We start from the raw sequence: 6,000 nt of genomic DNA, 5'->3' as shown, positions 1-6,000 counted from the left end.
TGATCACGCTAGAGCTACGCGAGTATAAAAGACCGGGAGCAGATCTCGTCCGCACAGTATACACTGCTAGCGCCTGCGACGTGACGGACGCAGACAATAAGAATATGAACAGGATTCTGGTGAGCAACATAGCCCGTAGTTCTTCTTCTTAGCGTTTATCCCGCGCTAGTAGGGTCCGCTTGTGCCTCCACTTGGGTCTGTCAAGGGCATCTTCGTAGTTGGCATTAATGAATTCCATATCCTTCTTGATACGGTCATCCATTGCGTCTCGGGTCTGCTAGGAGGTCGTCGGCCATTTATGTCCAGGTGCGTAACTGTTCTTGCCACCTGTGATGACCTCACCACATAGGAAAAATAATTATCAAAATCTGAACTGTGAAGTCACTCAACATTCTAGTTGTAAAACCAAACTGTTTGTTATACTTCTCAATTGGTCCACTTTATTTATGAACTAAAACACCGAATGTTTTCGAGAAACTGCTCTGAAAATAACCTGAGTCAACAAAATTGTGTATATACCATCCGGAAGTTCAAAAACATTAAAGAGAATATCTGACAGAATTTAGAAAATGTGATAAAAATACGTATATCACATACAACACTATTAACAATTACATGAACACTGAGGGGGATTCATCATACATCTACCCACTTTTGAGTATAACCAGCATCCCTCGATACTACGACTCTTAGCAATACAATACGAAAGCTTTTAATACTGTGTAAACATTCCCCATGTGTTTTGACAACTGGCATATATGATTCGCGCTCACGGCAGTAAATGCACCAATGATGAAACAGCAGCTTTTATATCATCGGTCGGATCTCAGGCAATTATGGCTGTCGCCGTAATTTACGCGCGCAGCCGTATTTCGCGACAAAATACTCTTACTAGTCACTATCACATTGCTATACTCATAAAAATACATAAAATGACCTACAATAATGCGGCTGCAATAATTTTGAAATGCGAGAAGAAATAGTCCAATGAGAGGAAGAAGTTTATATTTACTTGTATTTCAACAATGACTACCGTGCAACTATGCGTTCACTAATGGTACTTTTATTTTCGATGGCAGAACTGATTTGAGTAGAGTCCATAATTCTACTACTTTTAATAGAAAAAGAAAGTTTTTAGATCAGGGGATAGCGTTCGGCGAAACATCTTAACTTTTCCTTGCATACGAAGCTGGCGCTGGGCAGCACGACGTCGGCGGGTTACGACGTTGTGAGGAGGATACAGGCAGTTTCGCTTGTTAATCTTCTCCGGCGAAACGCGAACAAAGTTTCTCCACAGCTGTATCAGTAACCCAGTGGCGATTAACAAACCACAAGACGCTGGTAGGAGACCGTTGTTGACATGTCCCCTCTTGCAAAGCACATTACATAGACGGCGTTCGTTTGTACATATTGTGCACTGTCCGTGACGCTTTCGTCCATAACTACACAGTTCTTCACATTCATAGAGCCGTATCCACAAATACACAGTTCACAGAACTGTTATTTTACGTGATGCACACCGTAAACAATGTCCACTCTGTTCTCGCCGTTCAAACTTCCGTAATGGCATTGAGAGTCAGATATACTGCACAGTTAACTAAAGTCTCCACTTTGCGGCTTGATAAAACGCGAAAGACAACAGTTGCATCACGTGAATATCAATGCCGGCAAAGTTAATTCGAATAAAACCACTGCTCATGTCGGTCACAACAAAATCCTCTTAGCGGCGCTTTCACAAAAAATGGTTCAAATGGCTCTGAGCACTATGGCACTTAACAGCCGTGGTCATCAGTCCCCTAGAACTTAGAACTACGCCGGCCGGGGTGGCCAAGCGGTTAAAGGCGCTACAGTCTGGAACCGCGCGGCCGCTACGGTCGCAGGTTCGAATCCTGCCTCGGGCATTGATGTGTGTGATGTCCTTAGGTTAGTTAGGTTTAAGTAGTTCTAAGTTCTAGGGGACGGATGACCTTAGAAGTTAAGTCCCATAGTGCTCAGAGCCATTTGAACCATTTGACTTAGAACTACTTAAACCTAGCTAACCTAAGGACATCACACACATCCATGCCCGAGGCAGGGTTCGAACCTGCGACCGTAGCAGTCGCGCGGTTCCGGACTGCGCGCCTAGAACCGCGAGACCACCGAAGCCGGCGCGCTTTTACAGTCCGGCTTATTTGCTCCTAAAGCTCGCTGGCGATGGCATTACGTACCGCAGCGGTAAAGCGAACTGACATTCTCGTAGTTCGATATGACTGTCCAGACAATTCCGGGTGCTTTTCACAAAAACATAATATCATTTTCCCGCGCACGCTTCATAGACGCATCGTCCATCATACCTTCTGTTACACATCCTCTGTTCGACTATCGCTATCGCTATCATTGTCCCCTGTCTACAGATGTTATACCATTGTCGTAAATAACATAAATCTTTATAAATGTTCTTGACTGCATTTTTCACAATTAATAATAAACCAAAAAAAAAAGAAATTTACATACTTTCGCACAGCTACAAAGCAAGAAACCTATTTATCCATTGGAAAACGAAATAATCACAATTACATCTTTACATTTAAAACCCACAGTAGTACGTTTCATGATCATAATTATATATGCCGGTAGGAACAAAAGAAAAAAAATGGATAACGAAAGAAAATCATGAAAAAAAATTTATGTGCGTAATTAGCAACGCCTTCATACACCGAGTCTGCTTTACTGCGCATGACGTGCCCGTACCACCTTAACCTGCCTTCCCGTAGTTTGTCTGAGCTGGGTGCAACTCCAAGTCGCTGTCGAGCGTCGGCGCTTGTTGCATGGTCAAATCGGGTATGCCTGAGCGACCATCGGAGCATTCGCATTTCCATCACGCCCATGTTCTATACTCTGATTTAAATTGGTTGGTGTCTGACGTTTAAGGAGCTAGACCAGGGCAGAAATTTTTTATAGGCTTAAAATGTTCCTTAGAGAATCTAGTTTTGACATTCATTGACATAAAGTGTACCATAAATGTTAAAATAAGTTAAAACCGCGATTTACTTCATGGAAGTCTGGAGCATCTGAGCGCTCGAATGCAGTCGACGTAATAATGTAAGTTACCTACTGGATATGGGTCCTGTTAGTTTCGCATAGTCTCACAGAGGGCATTAGTATCAACTAAAATATTATTATTGAACAAAAGTTTTGTTCACAACGTGGTTCGTATATAGTAAACAATCTTAAAGCACGTGCTTGTCTCGCATCTGCTTAACGTGTCATTTCGCTTATTTTTTATACGAAGTAAAATGCGAGTCCTAGAAATTGACAGACGTATATATACGGATAGAGAAGGATCGAAATGTAATCCCAGCCGTGCAAAAACCGCTTCGTTTGGTAAGCGGAGCCAGTTAATCGACATAATTTCGTCAAAATGAGAGCGTTTCGACACAGCGAAGAAGAGGCCAACTGAACGGTGCTTGCATTGTCGATTAAAAGTTTGGTCAGTTTCCACACTACAAAACACAACTCGTATTTTCAAAACAACATTTTTCAGATTGGCGGGAGCTATAACTCGTGAAATATACACGCAATTACATTACACTTTTTCTTACTTATGAGTCGGCATTTTCCTCTACTCTAGTACGTGGGATTTTCGCGATACATTACAATTTCGATCTTTGATGCACGTTTTTATAACGACATTTTTGTCGAAAAAATTGACTTTTATTTCAGAGTGCCACCATCCTGTTAGATACTACGTTAGACAATGTCATCAGTTCCAAAGCAGTTTGAAATTCTGTTCGAGATTGACAGTTGTAGCCTTCAGAGCTCTCACCAACCACAGTTACACTTCACGAAGGCCTTTCGTCGATGTCGAGTAGTGTTCTGTGGGTGCAAGATTTCCTACTTAAAAAATACATTATGAAATCTTAAGGGTGTACAATAAAAGTCTAATGTCATTTTTCTGATTTGTTTGCTATTTCACTGAAAAAATCCTGAATATCGGCCCAAAATCGAGCGTCATGCTACTCTATCCCCTTAAGGCTCGAATGTTCGATGTTGTTCCCTCAAGTACCACCTGCAAGCACCAGCCGTATCGCTTGACTCTCCGCAGTGATAGAAAATCACTTTGAGGCCTCAACTGCGTACAAAAATCACGTAAAGATTCTGAAATTGAGCTGTGGGATAAATGTATATAGTGTGTTTAAGTATGCTGAAACCCTGTTCGTAGGTTTGGTTAGCACTTTTGTCAGATTTTAGCTAGTAAAAAGTATGTGTTTAGAGACTGCATCTCCTGCAAAAATGAGGAAAATTTCTGAAATTCATTTCTATATGTCTATATGCCTATATGTCCATAATGTCTTTAAGCGCGTCAGAAATCTGGATTGATTTTCAGTAGGGTCGGAGTTATGTTTGTTTTTCAAATTGTATTCTAGTCGAGTATAGGCAGGCACAACGCTTAACCCTTCATTCACTGGGTGTGGTCTTCCAGACCGCTCGATAATTTTCGAAATCGCTCTCCACGTTCAGTTCTGGCAGAATGCTTCTATACACCTACCCTCCTTAATTCCCTGTTAGCCAACTCTACAATGTTTTGTTGTCAGTTGCCTTATCGCATTCCTCTTTTATTGTTGCTGACACGTGTTAATGACACGTGTTGGGGCTTCCTAGCCCGTATCTCGCAAACTGTTTTGTTATCGGTTGCCTTATCGCCTTCTTCTTTTTTTGTTGCTGACACATGTTAATGACACATGTTGGGGTCTCCTAACCCCCACCTCGTAAACTACGTACCTGTTTTCTCTAGTTTGGTACAAAATCTGTTTGCATGAATGTGTCAGTTTTAAATATCCTAAGTTTTATGAAATTATTAGACGGTGGATGGAGGAAGACGTCAATGATACATATCAAGAAACACACGAGAAAGATGGCTGTTTTACAATAGTCAGTGATCACACGTCTGCTAGCTAACAAGTGGCTCATTCAGAGGAATGACAGTGGTGCTGGTCGCCTTCCTGTTTCTCCAATAAAACACTTAAAATGTTAGTGAAAATGAAATGCGTTTTGAGTGGCTGTAAAGAGAAATGTAGATTCTAGTGAAAATGAAATGCGTTTTGAGTGGCTGTAAAAAGAAATGTAGATTCTAGCATGCCCTGAATCTCAGTTTAGCCGACTTCCTTTTTGTACCTATTGAATGGAACTTTTATGTGGAAGTTTATACGCTGGAGTTTAGTTTTGTCTGAAAATGTACTTGCTACAGAGATACTATAATCTTTCAGACTGTAAAATTCATTTCTCCAACAGTTTGTGTATACTATTCAGAAACCAGCGCAGAAATATGCGATTTTGTGTGATAAAAAGCAAAAGACTGCAGGCTTTATTTAGTGCAATAAAATTAACAAGGAATATTTAAACGATATTTAAACAGTTGTAGGAATAAATGTCATATAAATTAAATTAATTTTCGAATTATTTATGCCTTAAATCTTCCCAGGTATACGTTACCCAAAGCTCACCCCGTGATTAAAGGGTCGCAGCGGAAATGGCAACACAGTGGGAGCTAACAATGCCAGACCACACAGCCCCCATTAGCGTATTGCTGGCGCAAGCCGTCCAGTCAGCCACATGTCGGATGCAAACTAATTCAAATACGACTGTAGTGCAATCACAGAACAAAATCATTTACCCACAAACATTCCTCCGTCAAACAAATGTTACGGTAAAAGCGTGACGGCAGTTTTACGATCTCAGTTATACACTGAGAAGAACGTGGGAAGTCATTCATTACAACAAATTACTTTAAAATAGAAGTAGATGACCTTACGTTTGAAAGTAGGTCTGAAAAAAAGAGCTCCAGCGACAAACGTTACACACGAGGCGTAGTTCGTCACAAGGAAGTTAACTGATGAAATTACAGAGCGTATGTTTGAAAAAGAGACGTGTTGCATTGGCAAAGACGAGAAAATCGTGAAAATAAGACCGCGTTCGGAGCTTTATCGGCACTCATTCATCCCACGCACCATTCGCGAATGC

Source organism: Schistocerca nitens, chromosome 2, assembly GCF_023898315.1.
Source record: "Schistocerca nitens isolate TAMUIC-IGC-003100 chromosome 2, iqSchNite1.1, whole genome shotgun sequence".
NCBI classification, from domain to species: domain Eukaryota; kingdom Metazoa; phylum Arthropoda; class Insecta; order Orthoptera; family Acrididae; genus Schistocerca; species Schistocerca nitens.
The sequence above is the reverse complement of the archived record's forward strand: the minus strand, read 5'-3'. Positions refer to the sequence as shown.